Source organism: Acanthopagrus latus, chromosome 14, assembly GCF_904848185.1.
Source record: "Acanthopagrus latus isolate v.2019 chromosome 14, fAcaLat1.1, whole genome shotgun sequence".
NCBI classification, from domain to species: Eukaryota; Metazoa; Chordata; class Actinopteri; order Spariformes; family Sparidae; genus Acanthopagrus; species Acanthopagrus latus.
In genome coordinates, this window is record NC_051052.1 from 17,003,317 (window position 1) to 17,026,206 (window position 22,890).

Genomic DNA, 22,890 nt, shown 5'->3' on the forward strand with positions numbered 1-22,890 from the left:
CACTGTATTCCCCGCTCTGTTTTAGTTCCTGTCTCTTTAAGGCCCGGTCTCCTCTGATTGGTCAGCTCACACACGCCTGACCCAGACCCAAATCAATCCTCATGTTGTGAAACCAGATGCTTGGCATACATTATACAAATGTTATCATATGAACTTATGATGGTGCTGTAGTGCGACAGTCACAAAGTCACAGAATTAAAGGCGGGGCTACTGACGAGGCGTTCCAGGAGCAGGAGCAGGAGCTGCTGGCATGGACTTCGACCGTTTCAACTTTTTGACTGAATGTGACCACACAATGAGTTCCTTTTAATCAGTTGCTCAGGCAATGTCAACTAACATGTGAACATTTTCAGTTGACTTTGCTGGCCCTCGTCTACAGTGTGGCCTGCCAAAGACAACAGTCTCTCACGTGGCAATGTTAAGGCAGGTGTAGCCAGGCACATTTAACCTCATTTCCACCGTCCAGCTTATCTTTGACAGGGAAGTTGGAACCAACACAACTAGCACAGGAGCTTGTAGCTGGTTAGCGTGCTAACTTTAGTGGCTCTCTCTCAGAAGAACAGGCAAAAGCAAATCATACTTTCATGGACAGATGGGAGATTCCCTCAAGGTCCTGGTGTGAACAGCGATCTCTCAAGATCTAGGTCACAGGTAATCAGAAGCACCTGTGATCCCTCAGCTGGTTGTAATCAGTCACCTGGGAGACTATATAAGGGGGCTGCAGCTCCCCAGCTCAGATGGTTGTGTGTTGAAAATCTGCATTGAGTGGGTGAGATTTCTTTCTTTTGGCTGGTTTCTATACATTTTATTTCCACCCTGATCTGTTACTCTCCACCTTTGAGACACCAAAGGGACCAGTTTGGTTTCTATGCCATTCCAATGTTGTTGTTTTTTTTTTAAATTTATCAATGTTGGTTTAGGCTGTCAAACAGGATCGATTAAAGTCAGCCATCCCTGATGTTTCTCTGTTTGACCAGCAGAGGGAGCTAAACCCTCTGACCTGCTGAAGGATCCCATTCACTCAAAGTACTGGGTGCACTTTGTTGTCTATCCAGAAGATGGCGACCTCATCTCACATTTGATAGCAATTATCTGTCAGGGAGCTTCTGAGGCAGTTCTCACCTCTTCAACCCAGGGATGTCTTGAGCGTCACACTGTTAAATCCCCGGGCAGCCTCTCGATTTAGCCCCCCCCATCCCCCCAGTGGGTAACCTGGCCTCGAGCTCACACACCTGTCCCAGGGGAGACCTGAGCTCAAATCCCCTATCCCCTATCCCCCCCAAGCTGTTTTCCACCTGACCTCCCAAGATCCCTGTCTCGTCGAGTGGAGGGCCCAGCCGCCCCCCTCTCATTTCACATGGCTGTGGACACAAAGGGAATATACGCTGACATTTCCCTGGAGGACCCCCACAGGTTTTTTTCCCATCTTGTAAATCACTGGTTGTGAGAGATTGTGGACAAAGGCTTCTTCACAAGGAACAGTTCGATTTTAATTCAGCACGACCTCCCTCAGTGGACATCGCGTCAGTCAGGTGATACATCCTATACGATTTCAAATGACAACAAGCCGAGACAAACATGCAGCCGTCTGATTAACGTGAGAACTTTGGGGACTTGCAGTGACGTGAAGACACATTAAAACCCCTTGTTGGGAATCTTTAATGAGATAAAACATTATTCACGTGTCTCATTATGGATTTTTTTTTTTCTCTCTCAAGGTAAAGAAGGAGAGAAGAGTCGACCTCCACGCTGCCCCTCATGGAGCCGTCGCCCCGAGCAACCATGGAACAAGCCTCAGCATCTTGAGTCCCCTAGTTACCAAACGTATGATCACATGCAGTATAATGTATATACAGGTGTGTGTCCCTGTCCTGGGAATTAATTAACCCTCACACACTTCAACCACACTACACGAGCATACACACACAACACTCATGAGCATTCAGTGATACAGAAACGCACTCATACACACACACATTCACTTCAGGTGCTGTTCTTATTTCTTTATGATTTTTTTTTTTTTTTTTTTGAATGTATTTTCTATTCAGATCTGTGTAAAATGCCCCTCTTCTATCACAATGCTTAATTTGTCTTCATTGTTTGCACTGACAGAGCCCAGGGCCCTGCGTCCATGTTGTGCTCGTAATTGCTCTGAATTGAATCTGTAATGAATAAATACATGCACGCATTAACCTGCGTTGGAGGCCCCCGGGGCTGAAATTATCACCTGGGCTCTTTTAAACCGCCCTCTAAATTATTTAATTGGCTGGAAAATGACGCTACCACAGGTTTTTTTTTTTTTTTTTTTTTTTTTTAATTTGTGTGTGTGTGTGGTAATTTGTGGAGCAGGGTTTGTGATTTTACTCACAAAGAAACCAAAGAATACGCACCATGTAAGCAGAATATCACCTGAAGTAATAATAAGGCTTATAATTACTCTCATGAATATGTCACATGTGATATTCATATTTACACCGGTGAATTACTCACGGTCATGTGACTGTTTTTTTTTTTCTCCACATGTTGATGACAATTTCCATAGCAGCTGTTTACATCAGCTTTAAAAGCAGCTTATTACGACCCATCTTTATATTTGCTGTCAGGCGGCAGTCTCAAGTGGCTGTAGATATTATTAAGGCAGCATAGCAGGAAGGCAGGCACAGTAGTGTTAGTAGTCTAAAAACATTTTTCTACAACATAAAATGCATCACTCATTACCCCACGTTTGAAAATAAAATCGTTTACATGCCTTTAAGAAGGCAGTTGCTAACAAGCGGCAATGGTCTCGTTGTTTCGTGTATGAAGACGCGTCGTAATCAGGTCAGAGCAAATCTGTTATCACTGTGACTCACTCCTCACACACACACACACACACACACACACACACACACACACATCATATATCTATATACAATTCACCTGTTTCAAATATGAATTGTGTCAGGTGTGGGGAAAAGCATCCTTGCATTAGACGACGTGCACTACACATGATGGATGGGGCTGGTTGATGCTCCAATCGACAGGTGACAGCAGAGTGCCGGAGCGCGCTGTTTAATTAAGTAGGTTCTACGGTTCTGCCCGAGAGAGGAAGACATACAGAGACAGAAGTGACAGAAATGTAAGAAATGTGCTGTTTATGGTATTGTTTTTATTTTACTCCCATGGGTTCTTTTGCCCGTAGATGCACAAGAAAAGGCTGCGATTCAGAAGCCGTCTTTGGGGATTTTGAGGTCTTCCCGGTATCTTGAAGTGTAAATAAACACCGCCGGCTCTGTAGTGCGTCGATACGGCCCCCACCCCTCCTGCTCTGTCCAGAAGCCGAGGCGCCAAGAACCCAGTTTTGAAAAACTGAAGAAAGAACAATTCATCATCCTTGTCTGACTCACAGGCTCCCAGAAGGAAATCCCTTTCTCTTTGTCTCCTCCTCTAATCTCTCTCTCTCTCTCTCTCTCTCTCTCTCTCTCTCTCTCTCTCTCTTTTCCTTTTTTGCTTCCTGCTCTAGTTTCCTCTCAGACAACACATCCTGAGTCCCGCGCAGACATCGATACCTGTCTGCAGCGTGTGCGGTGAAATATCTGGAGATCTGCTCTGAAGACGTCATGTCCTCGAGCGGATCGTCCGCTGACACCGGCTCTGCTTCAGATCTATAAAAGGAAACGGCGAGAAACATTTTTCTTCCTGCACAACAGCGCAAAACGACATTGATTTGTCTCAATTAAATAAAAATCACAGCATGGCAAGAACTATGTTGTCAGAGAGAATGTTAAATTAATAATTTCATGACTCTCCCTGAAGCCCCTCTGCTCTTCTAGCTCAAAGCCTGGTATTCTCAATCTGCAATCTGAATCTTCCTGCCATGTCTCGGCGATGATATACAGTCCATCCAATGACGGATGACTCAGGCAGTGGAGTGAGTCATCAAGGCTGCCGGTTCGCCCCGTTCGCCTCGTGATGCAGTGAAAACTCTGACAAGGAGCCACAGTTCGATTCGAGGTACATGTTCAAATCTACCTTCAGCACTGTGACTCATTTCTCCGTGTCTTAATTCAACTATGATTACCAATACAAAATGTCAACGTTCATCTCAGTTATGTTGCACCAGCAAACCACAAAACAACCAAGTAGTACACGATCGGCGTGAAAAAGTGTGCTTTAAATGCAAAAGTCGGTCTTAATCCAAACTATGAACGCGATTAATAATTCATCATTGTCGCAGTATGCATGGGCTGCTATCCACGGCACATATTTGTCACGAGCGCGCTTTGCTGTCAAGAACGGCGCAGAGAATAATAGACATAATTGTCGCGTCTAAATGTTTGCATTATTTTGAATCACACTGGCTTATATTAACGCCGTCAGTCGTTACAAGAACCGACACACTGATACGTTCACCAGGTGTTCTCCACACGTTCCTGCAAAGCTGAATGAGGTCATGTTATTCAGTCGTTATCATCTGAAATCAGCTGTGGATGATTCATGTCATCCGTATCCTGACAGGCTTAATGTGGTTGTTATCCATCCATCCATTCACCTCTATTGGGTACAACAGTAGGGTTTGTTACCATTCACGTTTGAACAGAGACATTTATTGTGTTTCCCGTTCAATTATTCATCTAAGATCACAAAAATGTCATTTCAATTGTAAAAAATAAGTCACCAAATAAGTCACATAGCATATTCTTGAAATAAACTGAGTCTAATTTCATTTTATCATCCTCTGTGTGTGAAGAAAATGTTCAGATTGAGCGCTGTACTCCCTCGAGGACTCCTCCGGGAATTTACGAGAGCATTAAAAGCAGGAGTAACCCGCCGGCGTCCATTTCATCGCATCACAACAAATTGCTCGTTAAAGCTCATTCTCATTCAGCAGATATTGATTTTGGTCTGAGTAACACTGTAATTACACCGTATTACTCGCACTGGGATGGACTGTGGGGTGGCAGACGTGTCGCTGAGAACCTCTCCTCGTGCTGCCGATGCCAATAAGACACGCTGAAAAAAGCTTTAAGTAGTGCTTGTCGTGTGGCTGGATCTCGAGGTGTACACACGCATGAAGACACTGCAGTAAAGACTGAGTCAAAGTGCTGTGATAAGCTGTTTGTTAACAAAGGGGACGGATAAAATCTGGCTGTCCAAACAAACTTAAAGCTTACTTCATACTTTGAGTCCTCAGGCACTCTCGATTTCCTTTCATAAGATTTGTCTTACTTTGCCTCAGAAGTGCGTCTATCTGCTGCAAGAACACAAAGCTGGCGCCAAGACAACAGCTTTGGTGGTGGGGTCTCTGTGATTTGGGTTAATAAACCTGAGACGGGGTGAAGGTGATGTGGCAGAGACGAAGGGGGCACAGAGTCAGAACCGATGATTTTGGACCACTGACAACCTGTCTGAAGCCGCTGTCTGATATTGTTAATCAAGTTGAGACTCTGCAAGTGTTTTATTGTGGCATGTTTGGATAAAAAGGGGCCTTTCCAGTAGATAAAACGGGATGCAGGTCCAACTATGGTGCTGTTCTGGTGGAGAAAACATGATGCAGTGCCCTCTATGGGCCGTTCCAGTCAAGAAAACATGGTGCAGTACCCTCAAGGATGCCTTTCCAGTGGAGAAAGAGGTGGTGGAGTGAGCACTAGATGCCCTCCCAGTGGAGAAAACAGGATACAGGGCCCTTCAAGGTGCCCTTGCAGCAAAAATGGGAAGAAGTACCATGGAGGATGCCCTACATAACAAACCATCTCTGTAAAAGAAAGTCAGATGAGTCTTCTTCTCTTTTAATCAGTGCTTTTCCCCTGCTGATCCATGGATTTAAATACCATTTCAACCATTATACAAGATATATTTTACCCTGAGCCGAACTAAACTTTAACCACCACGGTGGACTTGGACAGAAGAGGAGGTCAGTTAATGGTTGTGTGAATCATTTCTGCAGCCGTCGTCTGTAACGGTTGTGGGAAGGAACTGGCAAAGGATGCCGTTGGACAATCGGATCAGCCATTGTGTATTTTTCCATTTAGCTTGGAAGACTCTTCACCTATTCAAGCCAGCATCGAACCTCCCTGAAGCAACTATTCGTCTAAACAGCAACTGAATCACCTTATCTGATAGTATTCCTGGTCTACTATTGACTGTCCCTGCTCTAGACATTAAATAACCATGGCGATCCTCTACGACAGGTCGTGTATCATCTTTTCACAGCGACGACAGGTCCAGTATGTTACTTGGTGATGAATGACTCTGGAGCTCCGGGGACGGCCAGGCATCATATATATGTCAGAAAGCACTGCAGTTACACGGCTACTGTTGGAGCACGATATACTGCACGTGATTCACAGTATTTATTCGTTCTTTCAGAGCGCTGTAAACTACCCTGGATCCCTCCAGCCCTGTAAATACTCTGGGCACCACAATATATGCCTTACATGCATACATTAAATTGAATTTTGAGTGCTTGTACGCACAACTCAAGACTGTATAATAATGACCTTTCAGTAAATGTCATGATAGATCTGGAGGATGCCGTTAAACTTCTGAAGATAAATCTGCAGTGAAAGATCAACGTCTGTTTTGCCGGAGAAGGTTAGCTAATGTCATTCTGGAACGTTTTGCTACAAGAGCAGCTGTGAGGTCGCCGTGTGGGTGTACTCTAAAACTTTTCCCTTTCTTCTAAACGAGACGATAAAAAAAGGCCAAAAAAAAAAAAAAATCTGTCTCTGCCAGCCAGAAAAACAGCAATACACTGCCCAGCGAGGCAGCGGGCCACTAATCTGTGATCTGCCCTCCGGATGGGGTTTGAGCTGTTGTTGAGCAGATAGATGCATGAGAGCACTTTTATTGCATTTATTTGGACGGGGGGCTGACCCTGCAGATCAACGCTGATGGATGACGATTGCCCGACGTCTCTTTCCCGGCACGGAGGCTCGGCCCGACTGGGCTGTGGGCCAGCCCGGTGGGAGCGAGCGGTCTGCGGTGCCGGACGCTCAGGTAGCATCGTATAAAACCAAACAACTGGAGATAGAGAGAGAAAGAGAGCGAGGGCTTAGGGAGTTGTTGGCTTCCTTGAATGCATCTCTAAGGAAAGGGTTATTCTTTCACTCCGGATTAGACCAAAATAACACCCTGTGGAGAATCTTAATAGGCTGAGACTACTTTTTTTTAACCTTTTGGTAAAAAATCAAACCCTCTGAGGAACACAGACGTAGAGAGGAAATCATCATCACTCATTCCCTTTCCAGATATTTGGTGGTAAACTCTTGAAGACTCTATTAAAGGAATAGTTTGACATATTTGGTAAATGCGCTCATTTGCTATCTTCTGGGAGGACGATCTAAAATCTACACCACTCTCACGTGATCTGTTCGCTAGATATTCAGCAATCATCAGCAAATGGCTAAGCTAGCCATTAGCTTAGCTTGGCTCTGTTCAAAGGTAAAAAAAAATCTGCCTGCCAGAACTACGAAAGCTCACAAATGAACTGTGGGGCGGCTGTAGCTCTCCCGGTCGTCTGGTAATTGGAAGGTCGCTGGTTTGAACCCTTTATCCTTGAGCAAGATACTGAACCCCAAATTGCTCCTGCAGCCTCTGCGATCCGGTGTGTAAAGCTCTTTGAGTGGTCTGCAGAACAGGAAAGTGCTATAGAAATGCAGACATTGTGGTGCAGATAGGTGGATTTTTGTTGCTCTTGCACTTGAGCTGGACAAGCTGGTTTTCCATCTTCTTGCTTCGAATTCCCATGAAAATGCATGAAGTTGATGAAGTCAGGTTATCAGTAACCAAGTCTAAATATAGGAGCAAATTTGGTACTACAATCTACGTGAATGAGTTCCTTTTTCTACAGCCGGTTTACTCCAGAACGACAAGTTAAAGCTGCGGTGAGTTAAGCCAACGAAGGATCTACTGATACCAACCTCAAATTTCTGCCGTCTCTAAATCTGACAGCGCTCTTTTCGCCTCCGAACTCGACGTTTCCTCTGTGGCGCCTGTAAACAACCCCACCACGCCTCCTCCTCCATCTTTGCATTCCTCTCAGTTCACACGGGGCTCCACAGACCGCCGGACAGCTTGTCGAGAAAGCTGCCCGACAGGCCGGGGACGGCGGCGATACAGCTGTGATGAGCGTCTGATGGGTGATTGACTGTGGCAGTATATTACCTAAAGGGGCGTGTTCGGCTCATCTCAGCGCGCTCAATCAATGTAAATACGTCTGGCCGGGGAATTTATGTCCTCCATGATGAAGTGCTTTGCTTTACCGTGCTGCATTAATTTGACGGGGGGGCTGTGATGTAGTCAATGACACCATTTTCACCCATCGCCAAGGATAATAAATCAGACGCGAGACGTACAATCCATTCCCTCACACTCTTTTATTTTTCTATCATACTTTTGTTCCCCATTCTGACGGGATACATCTCGCAGATCACATTCGTTGGATTCATTCTGTCCTCGTGTCACTTCGTCAGACCCACCACAGCGCTGTGCCAGTGATCTCCTCTTCCCGGAAAAAGCCGGCTGACCAAAATGCTTCAGCGGAGAACCAGTTGCTAGGAGACACCTCCTCCCTGCCCTGTGGATGTCTGGGTTGCCCATTGTAAAAGTGTGTGTGTGTGTGTGTGTGTGTGTGGAGAGAGGATGAGAGTGAAAGGGAGGGAGTTTGAAACAGTCTTGGCAGCGTTACAAATATATAGATATATATATACCGTGTAAACCGCTTATTGTACAAATATGAAAATCTCATTGCTCCGTCGCAGTTTTATAAACAAAATAAAAAGACACGTGAGATATTGTGTGAAAAAATGAATAAATAAATCAGTTGTCTTGAGATGTGTGGCCTTCGACAGCAGGTTGGATGCTTCTTTATTTCCCCTGATGGATTTGGTAGTTTTCCAGCTATTTTGTTCCTGTTTTATTATGAACCGCTGATGCTCATCTCGCAAAACAAATCTCCCAAAATTCAGCCTGGAGAATACAATATAGCCCTCGTAGAGCAGATACAGGTGGACACTGCCACTTTTTCCTCACCCCTAAATGACTGAATACTGTAGGTAGGTTGGTCAGTGCTTTCCAAAATGACCTGCAATCCTGAAAAGATAAACAAATTCAAATGTGTTTTTAGCAGTCTGTCACTGCTATAGTTTGGGTTTAGTCAGATTAAAGGCAGCTAAAACTGTATAGTTTAAGCAGACTTCAGGTATTTTTAAAATCAGGCCCTATATTCACGTTTTGGTGTGTAAACGATTCATACTTACCAAATATTTTGGAACCGGTCCAGTAGATACAGGCAGACGCAGCTGCAGTGAATGTGACGTGATGTTACGGGGCAACTGTGACCGCCAGAGTTACGCACACTAATAGCTAGCAAAGTAACGTTAGCAAACACAAAAACCCAGCTAATGTAAGTCTGGATTCAAAAAGTCAGGCTTCATTCATCAGTTTGCTACTCAGCCACGTAGAGCCAGCGCGCCACGCTAGCAGGTTTTTCTACATATCCACTAGCATCATCATCTCGTCTTAAAGGTTGTTTTCATCATATTTTCTGTTAAAATAGACATTTCAGTATAATTAAAGTGTTCTAGTGGAACTTATATTGTGATGTGTAAGCAGAGGTTTTTGCAGTTTTATTCTTTTTATACTATTTCAGGAACTGATTCTGTCATTTGTCTCGTCAATTAAAATACTTCAGACCACCTGAATCATGTTTAACTGATAACTGATATAGTAATACACAATATATAAGTGCTCATCTGCTAAACACAATCTTGTTTTTGTCAAAGCTGCCTTTAGAAAATGTAGAAATCTCCTCATTCAGCGTCCACACTATGACTAACTTCATACGCTCACACACACACACACACACACACACACACCTCCTGTGACTTTCTGTACCTGTTCAACTTCCCTTGTGTGCGTCTGTGTTCATACGCGGCGTCCGTTTCTTCTGTTGCCACGCTGCGCCGCCGAGTTCACCCCACCACCACCACGGTCTCTGCTGCATTCACTGTGGCGAGAGCTTTTCGCTTCAGTTTGCTCGGTGTGAAGTCGAACTTGCCCGACGGATACATATGGGGAGTGGGAGGAGACGCAGCGGCGCGTGTGGGCTGCTGTTGTCGTCATACGTGTGACCTCCTGACTCGGTCTCAACCCTTCAGAGAAACTGATGTTTCCCAGTCAGCGCTCTTCCTCTCTGCTTATAAGCTAATTAAATTACTATAATGTGAGAGCAGAAAATGTTTCTCCTACATACTTAAGCACAATTACATGTCTGTGTTGGGCCCACAGTGCAGATTTAATGACATCCATCCACATGTCAGAGCGAAAACAAGACAAACAGTTGATCGAAGAACATGCTCTGTGGTAAAGGTCATATTCATTTCCACTATATTCCCACCGCAGCCCCTTATCTTGATTACACTGACGGGCTACGGGGGTTAAATTATCTATTATCTGGGCGCGGTGCGGCGGAGAGTATTTATGAAATATGTTTCTGATGTAGAGTTCTGGGCTCATAACAGCCAGAGAGCGCCATTATCAGACACACACTTCATAACAGAGATTAGATCGCCGCGTCTGTGGCGGAGCTCGCAGCAGCGCAGCAGTGATGACGGTCGGCTTCATCCACTTCACTTTTCGCTCGAACTGCCACAAGTGATCGACAGGAGGAGGAGCGTCTAGCTTTTGTGATGTGTTCAGACACAGCCGGTCGTCTCTGTAAATGTGCAGAGAGGAAATTTGATTATTCCTTGTTAGATTTGACGCTGTGTTTGTTTAAAGCGAGGAAAATAGCGATGAAAATTCATTTGTCGCACAGCTCTGCAGTCCCCTTCAACTTTTTTTTTAGAAGCTTTCAGCTCGTTGTTTTGGTTTTACGATGCACAATTTTACTGTTTCAGTTCTCACTCTCTCTGCTGTTGTAATTGTTGTTTTCTGTGGTACCTGTCAGCACAGAATGGCAGTCAGGAGGTTAGCAACTAGCTGGTGAAATCAGTGGAGCATTTAGCTGCCGAGGAGACAGATATTTACCTCAGCAGCCTGTGGAGGGTAAAACACAGTGTTAGATTCCATTTTTGAAACATGACATGAAATGTTCCCCATATAAACATAAATGAGACATATTATGCTCATTTTGGGGTTCATAGTTTTATTTTGGGTTACTACTCGAATAGTTTTATGTGCTAAGTGCTCAAAAAACTCATCGTGCTGCAGCTCTGTATTCCCCCGCCGTCTGAGCTCCGCCCCTTCCCGAGTCTGCTCCTATTGGTCACTTCACACACGCCTGAGCCAGCACTGTTTACAACAAATAAGCAGCAGAGCTAAATAAATTCTTCAGGAGCAGTGTTTTCTGTGGGAGAAAGGAGCCTCAGTTGGTGCGGACCTTAACTTCTTAACTTTCACAAGATTTTAAATGCAGAAGAAGAATCTATAAGACACTGAAGGAAAAGGAGAAGATAAAGTCAAGTGTCAGTGTCGTGTTTAGAGCTTGTTTCTGCAACACCCACACATCAGTTAATGCACGTCAGAAAGGCTAATTTAGCTAAAATGTTAATACCTTGCAGCTGTAAGGCCCGGGGCTGTTCCTGAGGGATCTGGAAGATGCTGTCATCGCTGAAGACAAACCTCTTGAGATGTTCCCGCGGCTCCCGAGGGCAACGAGACGATGCAGAATGAGAGAAACTATCTCATTCACATTTTTCAATTAGCGCCACTGCTACCACACAAAGGATTTGTCGGCTAGATAGAGATCTTTTTTTAGACTAAAGCTCCACGAGCTGATCGGTGTAGCACTGAGTCATGTTGTGGCTGAGGACGGCATTGTGTTTGTTGCCATAAATATGAGGTGTAACAATTTTTTTTTGGAGGATTTGTGAAACCAAAGGAACAATTTCGGGCGTGAATGTGTGATAGTAACCGGATGTGAGAGCATTATTTCTCCCTCTGTCATAACATTTCGGTTGGGTAGGTGTGCGTGGGAGAGACGCTGCAGGTATTTGAAGCGAAGACATGTTTGTTGTGGCTGCTGAAAGAAGGACGAGACATATTTCTCTGTGTCATTTATTTTCTCTTGGTAAATCCAGACGGACAGATCTTTGATGCAAGGTGAATCCTTCAAATGGATTACTGTAAACAATGTAATTTATCTTGGGAAAAAAAAACAAAAAAAACCTCTGTGTTCATTCCTCCTCTGAAGCCGCGGAGATTAAAGCCTTTTTTTTTGTTTTTCCTCCAGCATTTTTGTGTAAAAACTGTGATCCAGCCAAGAGCTCGTTCCTAATTCCAGTTTTGTCATGTCTCTCCACAGCCTACACAGATTAAAGCACTACTTTCTTACACTGACCCTGTGCGCTGACTCACTCTTCCACAGAGTCTCTTTGTTACTGAATCACCACTTTGTCCACATGGAAACTGGTAACTTTGATCCCAAACTCAGATTAGTTGACAAAATGGAACAGTTCTTTCACATGTGAACCAAGTTAAGGTTGAAATCATTAGCAAACCTTTCATATTTTAATAGGATATGTATATGTTTTGTGAAACTAGATGTGATATTCAGGTAATATTCCACTGAGAAAAGACAGGAAGTCAGATTTAGTCCTTGTGTGTTGAAGCTTTTTCTTTAGGTCCACATTTCAATCTTATGTTTTGAAAATGCTGTTCTTTTCTGTCTAGTTAGGTTTAGACACAAACACCACTTGGTTAGGTATAGGAAAAGATATGCGTTGGCTTAGAATACCTGGTTTTGTCACCACGAACGCAACTGGAAATTTTGTCCAACCACAGTTGCGAATGTGCCAACGTCTCGATTAAATATCATTTGTTGTGGTGCCACGAACAGAAGTGGAACATTCCTGATGTCTTGTAAACTTACGTCAGGTTTTGTTGCCAGAATTCAGCTGGAAGTGGCACAACATCATGTCAAAAATATCCGGTTCTGTCACCCTGATCCGCAGCAGAAATGTCTTGACGTCTCTTTAAAAACATGCAGTTTTATTGCCAAAGATACTGCTGTAAAAATGTCCCATTTCATCCAAAGGTATCCAGTTTAGCTGGCAGAATCACAGTTGGAAAATGTCCGGATGTTACATAAAATATCCTGTTTTGTTGCAACAACAATGGCTGGAAAAGAACTTGAAGTCCCATTTAAAATATCTCGTTTTTTTCACCATGATTAGGGCTGTAAATGTCCCGATATCACATCAAAATGCTCAGTTTTTAGTCGCTCTATTCACAGAAGAAATGCCTCAACGTTTCATAAAAGACACATGGTTTTGTTGCCACAAACTTGGATGGAAAATGTCCTGGCGTCTGGTGGTTTTACACCCTGATATGTTAAAAAGTAGCCCTCAACAGCTGTCGATGGCCTAGATACAACTCCTCAACCACACGTCAGTATGGTTGATATGGTTTGCAGAAAGCTAAACTGCCAACTAGGCTTCCCTGTAACCCACATAACACACACACACACACACACACACACACACACACACACACACACAGACTGTGAAACACAGTGTCCTTGCTGCCTATCACATTTGGTCTCACAAGTGGACAAGCTGTCTCCAACCCACCGGTTTCAGATCAATAACGCAGCTGTTTGAACTCCATCTCTGTCTGCCCGTCTGGTTGATGGACACTCCGTCTCTGTCTCCCCCTCCGTCTCTACTGTATCTGAGTGTCAGTCTGGGAAAATAAAGCACACATTCGCTGGCAGACAGATGGCCAGACATATCCACAATCGATACTCAATGTGAGGCAGAGGTAGTTGAAGTTGATCGCAGTGTTGTCTCCAGATATAAGTACAGCTGAGGATGAACCTGTCAGCATCTATCAGAAGCGGAACCGTCTCTTTTTCTAGACTTTATTTGCCTGCGTCAAATTAAGGAAGAAATAACGAGGACATTGAGTTATTCTCTACACTTTTTATTCCCTCGATTTAATCCATCTTGAAGTCAGCATTTTCTGAGGTTTCTGTCAAACAGCACACCGACTGAAGGATTCTTAAAAAGTCGTACAAGTGCCTAAATCGATTTGGGACGCCGTGAAAAGATCCTTTATGAGGGATGTCAGTAACTACACTACTGCTTTTTGCCAGATGAATAGCATCTCATTATTTTATGTTTTTAGGCTTCCCAAAAGATCTGGATAAGCTGGCGGGAGCAAAAACAGGCACACGAAATAAAGATGAAGTTATGGAAATGCCACTCTTCATTTAGAAGAAAGTATTACAAAAAGCCTTCCCTTTCATCCACTGAAATACAGCATTTTCTCTCATTTTTCCTCTCAAATTCTTTTACAGGGAGCATATTTGGAGCTTTGATTGCCTTAACAGGACCTGATTGGTTGTAAAACTACGGGGGAATAAAACACCAAGACACCAAGGATGCAAACAATCCAGGTGACCATTTTAATTATCGTGATCTTAAGTGTTCTGGAATGAAGCTGGAAGAATGTTTCACAGTTCTCAGATGGCCTAAATCGTGTCATTTAATTGATTTCTCAAACTTCAACTCTAAATCGGCATAAACTCACTATAATAGTCTACTTGTGTAGAAAATTAGATAAGACATGTTAAAAATCCACTACTGTTAAATATTAGGAGTTGGTTCTTTGAGACAAACAGAAGATGGCACCAGTTCTCCGGTCAAAGAACAGAATATGAGAATAATACTGGGAAGCATCACAGAAAACAGTATCTTGATGATGTTGTTAGTTTCCTGAAGTGTTGAGTATAACACTGAAAATCTCAGCTGTCGTCAATTAAAGCAGCTTACTGTGAACTACATTAACACTTGTTGTCAGATGGCGCCCTCTAGTGGCTGTTCTACTTGTAATAGTTGCAAAGGAGGAAGTGAAGAGGAGTAGAATAAAGAGCAAAATCGATATAGAGAAGATGTTGGGGACGGACGGATTGGTGAAACAATCACAATCAAATGACACATTGCAGTCATTCTAAACCAAACTATAAGTTTTCCTAAACCTAACCAAGCACTTATTTTCTTGCCTAAACCCAACCAAACTGTAACCGTGCAACAAAGGTCCTGTCCGCTGGTCTTCAGTCATTTTGGTGAGAGTATGTGTTGGAAACAAGTAAAACAGTTTATCACTTCACTGTAATGCAGCCCGTATGACAACATGTATGACATCTCATAACAGTATGTATCTTATATATTGGCCAGCCTTATGCTAAACTTCAAAAGGCGCATAAAAATGTGTTGATGGGATTTCTTTTCACTTTTTGTAAGTGTTCTCATGAAACCAGCCAAAAATACATCTGGAGAGCAAAGGCAGAGCTTTTCTTCTTGCCAGCCTCTATTGATTCTCCTCCAGGCCTTCCTGTGAGGATGGCCAGACCAGAGAGTAGTCATGAATAAATCATGGGGCAGAAAAGCATGAAAGAAAAATTGAAATGAGTACTCAAATGTCTTAAAGGTGAACTGAGTGACTTGAGTGCAAGATCTGCTAACTTCTCTGTCAACTGGACGTCCAGACTCAAGACTTGAAGCGCAGGACGCGACTCTCCCCCCGGCGGCTGCAACAGTTTTTGCTCTTCCTGATTCAAAAGGATCGACTGTCCAGCTCTATGAGAGGCAGATTGAGCAGAGTTGCCTTTAAAGGTTTGTTCTTGAGCTACACAGTCGTGCACTCAGAGGCAATTGAATGTGGATGTGGGGCCGGAGCAAGCCGGAGGGTTATTTACATTCAGCTCGGCCACTGCAGCTGACCTTTTGCCTCTCCATACGTTATTCTGCTGTTAATGAGGAGGAAGTCGATTTCATCCCATTCCCTGAGTTTTGTCTTTTGAATTGGTGAGCTGGGAATCCTGTCCAGAAAGCTCGAATCCAAGCACAGTCAGGAATACCAATAAACCAGGACTAGGGACCAACGTTATGTTGTGACAGTTCTGTGCTAAGGTTGAGTTAGGTTTAGGCACAAAAGCCACTTTGTTAGGGTTAGAGAACGATCAGGTTTTGGCTTATTGAGTCTTGGAAATTGTCCTGGTGTCTTGTCAGAAGTATCTGCTCTTTTTGCAACTAAGATGGCTGAAAATGGTCTTAGTGTCTCGTCAACAATATCTGTTTTTTTGTTTTCACTAACAATGCTTCCAATAGTGCACACATCTTATCAAAATATCCAGTTTTGTTGGCACCAACACTGCTGCAAGTTATCCTTACTTCTTATTAAAAACATACTGGTGTTGATGCCTGGCTTTTGGCAGGAGCGGTCTTTCACCTGTCAGCTGTCTCAGGCAGGTGTCGTGGAAGTTGGCTCACACACATGAAGGGTTGGGACAGATCATGTTCTGGTTTACCTTGGTTATGTCTGGAAACTGCCCTGACATCTTGTCAAACAAAAAAACGTTGTGTTTTGTTGCCACTAACATGCCTGCAATTTGTCCCGATGTGTCCAAAAATGTATCCAGTTTTGTTGCCGCAAACACAATTGGAAAAATACCGTTTTTTTCTGCAGAAGTGGTCTTGAATGGTAGTCTTTCATCTGGCAACTGTCTCAGGCAGGCGCCGTGGAAGGAAAAGATCATGTTTTAACTGACCTGGTTCTGTCACCACAAACATGTCTTGAGATTGTCTCGACATCTCATCCAAAATACCCAGTTTTTGTTAGAAGTGGTCCTGAACGTTAGTTTTTCATCCGTCTCAGGCCGGTTACATGTAATCTGAACATACAACATACGTTGTACACAGTAAAAACTTAATATAATGTGGTTTACATCAACATACGATGCCAACATGGACGACTGGGAGGCTTCTATCAATCGTAATCCAATCATGTATGTGGTCTGGTGACTATGGGGACGCACAGGCCAGCAGCACAGGGTGTAAATCCACAAGAATGAGCCTGAACCTGGTCGAACGCCGCCATGGGTCGATGGAGTCTGACCTGCCGTGATTAAGTGGGAAATGTTCAGGGCTTTAAAATGTATTTAGCTTTCTTCCTCATGTGTTCCCGGATGCTCTCGAGGGAGGGAACCACTGAATGACCTTCCACCTCTGGAGGAGATGACTTTGAAGCGCCGGGGCCTCAATCTGAAATTGCAAATCCAGCCTTGGAAATCACGGAATTCCCGACAGAGACGGGGAATAACATTGGAAGTTGTTGCCCATTATTCAAATGCCATCCTGGTCTCTCTCTAGAGAGAGACAGATTACTGACCTTTAGATGTTCTCAGTGGGCTTTACAGGTTATGTGGGCGTCCTGTTTTTACTTTAAGACCCTTGTTAATGTCATTTTGTGGATCCTCAAAGCAGCCAACGTCCACGAGTCGAGCTACTGTCGCCTCTTCAACACTAAACAAAAGCCTGCAGAGAGTGGCTTGCTCTGTAAATGTCGCCTCCAGCCTCCTCCACTCCCTCCTCCTCCTCCATTTAATCACACAGGTGTGAGAGGAAATAAAGGAAGAAAAGGAATGTCTCCTGTGGTAGGGGGACTAAATCAAATGAAGGGAAATGAAATTCTGGTGTGCGTGGAGGAAGGTGAGGAGGTTGTGAATGTGTCGATACAGATGAGAACGGAGACGCACAAGCAGAGTCAAAACTGTGCCTCAAACTCTTAGAAAAGCAAATCCTTAGTTAACAGTTTCCTACAAAGTTTATGGTGTAAATCACTAGTTTCAACACATCATGATACTCCGTTTGTAAATGAAGTTCCCATTTTGAGTAAAATAGATGACAAAGCTTCAGACGAGTTGTTACAACGACGTGTCCTCTGTGTCTCGGTCAGATCCAGACTTCACCCTCTCACCTAAACGCGCTCCGAAAAACCAAGATGGTGATAGACATGAAACTTGAAGCCACAAAATGGAAATCCACAAACCAAAAGACGATGTTATGGTCGGCTTGTAATCTTACAGATCTATCAGTTTACATGTGTAGTCGTGTGTGGTAGTCTCCTAATTCATGTCATGCAACCGCGATGTAATTTGTTTAACTTTAACGTTAGCTTTCTACTTTCTGCCTCTTGCAACTGTAAATCGTAGCAGTGGTGTTGGTCTCATGATTGTCTGGCTGGAAAACAAAACATGTGCGTTTGAAAAACTTGTGTTGTCCACAGAGATTATTTTCTGCAATAACCCAAAATCAAATTGAAAACTCCCCTCGGCTTTATGTCGAGGGAACCAGGGCGACGCTAACTTCTGCGTTAGCTTACAGAAAGTACGCCTTCCTCGCCGCTCTCCGTTGGGATGGATGTAGATGTGTTTTGATGTCGGTTGTGAAGGGTGAAACATCACACAGTTGGTTCTGGGTGACTCTGGTGGGATCAGCGACTTCAGTGTCGATTTCCCTCATTGGATCACACTCAGAATTTCTTCCGGGGAACCGGGCCAGGCTGATGGCAGAGGGACGCTGGGGTTTTTTCGACTGGGAAGTGACTGATAGCGCTGGAGTCCGAGGCGGTAATCTAAGCCCAGGGTATCTGTCAGATTCTTGGCTCAGACTGCAAGATGAGCTCGAGAGACGGCTGGGGAGAGAGAATCACAGTCAGCTAGACGGCGCAGGATGAGGTTTTGGGGGAAACAATGGAGAAAATAAACCCGTCCTGCGTGCATGCACAGTACTGCACTGTTTCACTGCTGATCGAGCTCAATTTACCAGATTTATTAAGAGGGAAGTGTTAATCAGAATCGGAAACATTTTTATATATTTATCAGAAAGTATTTCAAGATAATATGAGAGTAAACAAAGATACATAGTAAGAAAAATAGGCTCAGTAAATTAATGAATAAATAAATAATGCATGTCTAGTTTATGTAAATCTTATGGAGAACCAAAACTACAGAAAACCAAAAATAAATCAATAAATAAATGGCTCATTAAATGAACAAATACATGTGATAAACAAAAAGGTATATAAATAAAATGCATGTCTAACTTCTGGACAAAAACCGCCAAAAGCAAAAGCACATGAATGACTATAGTCAGTCTATAAAACATGCCTGCATTTATTTTCCTTTAAAAAATGTTTTAACATTAATGTGTTTACTTCCTCTACTTCTCTGTCAGTTGTGTTCCCTCACTCCAAAGTTGGAAATAAAACATTTCTTTAAATCAGCATTTGTAAACGCTTTTCCGCCAATGTGACATTTCCTCAGTAACAACTGATGACTTTTTAAAATTACAGGTACCATTTTTGGGTGAACTGTCCCTTTAAGAGCTCTCACAGCCAATCAAAATAAAAGCTGGAGATGTGGAGGGCTGTGAGACACAAACATGAATGAGCGCTGACGTCTCTGTTTGCTCACTGCCACTCGCTGCTCGCCCTCCCTGCTGATACCTCGTGATTACGTGTCGGCAGCAGTTTCGTAATCACGCGTGTTCGGCGTCACAGACTGTACGTTCGACTATCAGTCTCAATTTATGCCTGAGGTGCTTTGGGGCCAATTAGCCTTTCTGTTTAATTCTAAACTTTTCCACTCTCCAGAAGACTTAATCAGCCTGCCTGGCCGTGTTATTTATACTTCCGCTGGGAGCCCTAAATATAGAGCGTCCAGTGTGTCTGCTGGTGCTGGAGGAGGTTTGTTGCGTTTAAAGTCCGGTGGATGGAAATGGAAGTTTTCCTTGGCAGTGGATTCGAGGAACGCTTCCCCGGCGTTATGGATGAGTCATAATCGTCAGCTCGTTAATTAATTTCGGTGATTCATTCCTTGCTCCATCGGCGTGTTGCTTCATTCCGTTTCTTCTTTCCGAGCTCATTTGACTGTTTAATGCATTGACCCACCTTCAGTTAAGACTGTTTTATCAGTCCCAGAGAGGCGGTTCATTTCAGAGCAACAAGAAGCTTCTCATCAGAACATTTGCCTTGAGCAGCTCATGACTGTAATCGCCTATATTTTCAGTTTATAGCCTCCGCCCTTTTACTCCGTCCGGGTCTTTAACCCCCCTCACCAATTACAGCCTTAACTGTAGCCACATCTCTTCGTCCATGAATAAATCCTCCTCCGTATCAGTTTCAACCCTGCGTCTAAAGAAAACCTCCCACAGGTCTCGGGAGGAAGACGTCGAAAGCTTTCTCCCGATCACTGGGGCCTAAATAACCAGTCCGGCACTGGTGAGATGTGTTGGTTTCCAGTCTCCGGGGACCCTGTGTGTATCCTGCCTTCGCTACCGCTTGAATTATTTATGTCTGCTGCATATCTGGCCTCTCGGCAAAAGCACCAGACACTTGGGCGTTTCGAAATAGAGAGCGCACGACGTTCAGGGGGAAATAATGCATTGTTCAGAAGACAGCAGGACTGGGCCACTCGGGCATTTCATACACGCCATCTGTTGGAAAAGTAATTCCCTGTCAGTTAGATAAACAATCTCAGGCAGTTTAAGGAGACTTAACAGCGGTCATGTTCCTGTTAGGAGACAATCAGGGGCGGGCAATTTTGTGAAGTAGTGTGTTATTGACAGTGCATGGGGGTTTTTATTTGCTTTAAAAAAAATCACAGGAAATACTTCCAGTCGGGGAAAGTATATGAAGTGATTTCAGTGGATGAGTGTTGCCTCCGCGGCGAACCAGACAGGTGGCTGCCGCCAAACACAGGAATCACTGCAGGTGAAAGTACGAGGAGGCCCTTCTGACATTGGCCTCATAAAACCTTTACGAGGACGCCATCAATCAGGTGCCGCCTGGAGAGAGGAGCCGAAAGACCTTGAGGGGAGGCCTCCGTGCCTACCGAGGGAGGCGGCGATCTTGTTTATCCCCCCGCGAGTCAAGATTCATCGCAGGCGGAGGGCGTCAGACGTGATGCTGCGAGCCGGGGCGTCTGCAGCACGGATTTCTAAAGTGGACCAGGCAGATGGACAGCCAGACAGTGACGTGACTACTCATTCGTTCATTCAGGGAATATTTTTGACTTGAGAAGAGAATAAAAATGAGGATGATGTGCGGTGTAGTAACATCTTAAGGCAGTTTTTGATACGATGAGTAACCTCAGACGGTTGCGCTTTATGTTACGGTCCTTCTAATAAGTGTTAGCAAACAGATATTAAGGCAATTATAAGTCATTATGATTTTTAACATTATTACGAAATAAGACGACTTAGGAATTAATAACAGCATCATTAACATGTGTATTTTTAGCTTTTACATATTTCTGGGCACTAAGTATGTTAATGTTAATGCCTTCTTCAAGAGGCACTTTGTAGTTTTGGAGAGAAAAAGTCAAACTCAGAATTTTAATATTTATTGTAAAAAATATGTTGATTTTTTTATTATTGATATTAATAAGGTAATAATACAAACTCGGAAATGTTTATTTTTTCCATAACTGAATAAACAAGCCCAGGACAGAGGACAGTTAAGGACTCTATTTGAAGGTGGCAGGGTCCGCCACATCTAAACAACTTAAAAGAGTATTAAACTGTGTTTATTCGTTTAGGTCAGTTTGTTTGAAAACAAATGAGAGTTTGTTTAAGCATTAAAGAAAAAAATCTCTTTCTTCTGATCAAAGTATCTTCCCAAAAACTACGTACTGTACCTTTACGTCAACTATGCTCAAAATCAACAACAATGTCCTTTAATAGTCAAAAAATTTAGTATATTTTAGGAGTACTAATCCTTTAACATTAATCATTTACTTTATTTTCTTACTACCTGTGACCTTTATTTCATCCTCACCCTACATTTTGTTCTGTGGCAGTGTGAGAATAAAGAACGAGTCCTTTTGTCCCACACTGTCACTTCCTGAGTAGCCGTGTGGTCATTTGATTAACTTCTGCAGTTTGAAATGACACACGTGACATGTTCATTATTTTCTGAGAGTAAATAATTGGTGCTTTCAGTTGAAGGGTATACCATCAAATATCAAATAACAGTACTTTACAACCATTTTTCAAAGCCTTTGACATGGTGAGTGTGTGGAGGAGGTCTTATTGTTGCTCTGTGGTCCTTTTAAAGTGAAAACCTTTCCTTTCAGAGACTGACTGCTGTGGAGAGGATGTTGGTTGTGTCTCGACCCAGAATAGACCCCAATAACTTTTGGTGCGGATCCAGGACTGTTTTCTCATTTTCTTTAACATTTCAAGCTCAGGTTGGGTTATTATTCTGATTTTTAGTGGAGTGTTTGGTCCAGGAGGTATCTAGCTGTGTTTACATGAATCCTGACATCATTTCAAAGCTTCCACCTTTGACTTTATTTTTTTAGTAAACCTGCCAGCTTTCCATAAAAATCTTTTGGCAAAAGTGGAAGTTACCCATAGAGCTGAGCTGAGCTTCATTTGCACCATGAACAGGCGAAGCAGCATGTCACCGGGGACCTGGCAGCCGGGCGTTGCTGTTGTTAAGTGCCCTGCAGAGGGGCATAGTGGGCGACATTGGGAACACATGAACAGTGTATTTTATCAGACCTACTGGAAATGTGTAACAGCAACATCTAGAGCACTGAGACGCATAATAAAGAAAGACAAGCACAAGAGTAGCAACGTATTATGTGTAAAATATCACAAAAAGCTCTCTGGGAAAGGTTTTTGATTTGCACCACTGGAAACATCCCACTTGTGTGGCTTTGATACAAGACTGGCGTCCGCTGCAGGATCTGTATGTGTGACCTGAGCGTGACTCATGCACAGCAATCAACACTACCGCTCCGTGGCTGTCGTGTTTTTGCGTGGACGCCATCTGTGTCTTTACACCTCTGAGTCCTCCATTTTTTTTCCCCTCAGAAAACCTCTGACACACTGGAGGGAAGAAGTGACTTCACTCACCGAAAAAAAACCTTTCCCGAACACGTAAAGCGATTACGCATGCCGCTCCTTCCCTCGCTGTGTAAATATTAGTCATTGGTTGATGAGTGGGGGGGGGGGGTGATGGTGCAGGAGGTGGAGGGGGGGGGGGGGGGGGGGGGGCTGCACTCAAGCACCTGACTCTGGTCCCTGTGGGAGAACACTTCACATGCAGGAAGGAAGT

The 22,890-nt window shown here is 43.7% G+C and overlaps 1 long non-coding RNA gene across 1 annotated transcript; it reads left to right on the plus strand.

The window, feature by feature from the left end:
• The first annotated feature begins 775 nt into the window (after positions 1–775).
• LOC119032126 lies at positions 776–9,068 on the plus strand. The gene is made up of 4 exons (XR_005078786.1): positions 776–1,597; positions 1,719–1,856; positions 3,503–3,993; positions 8,454–9,068. It is a non-coding gene; the product is annotated as an uncharacterized LOC119032126 (long non-coding RNA).
• Positions 9,069–22,890: the final 13,822 nt, after the last annotated feature.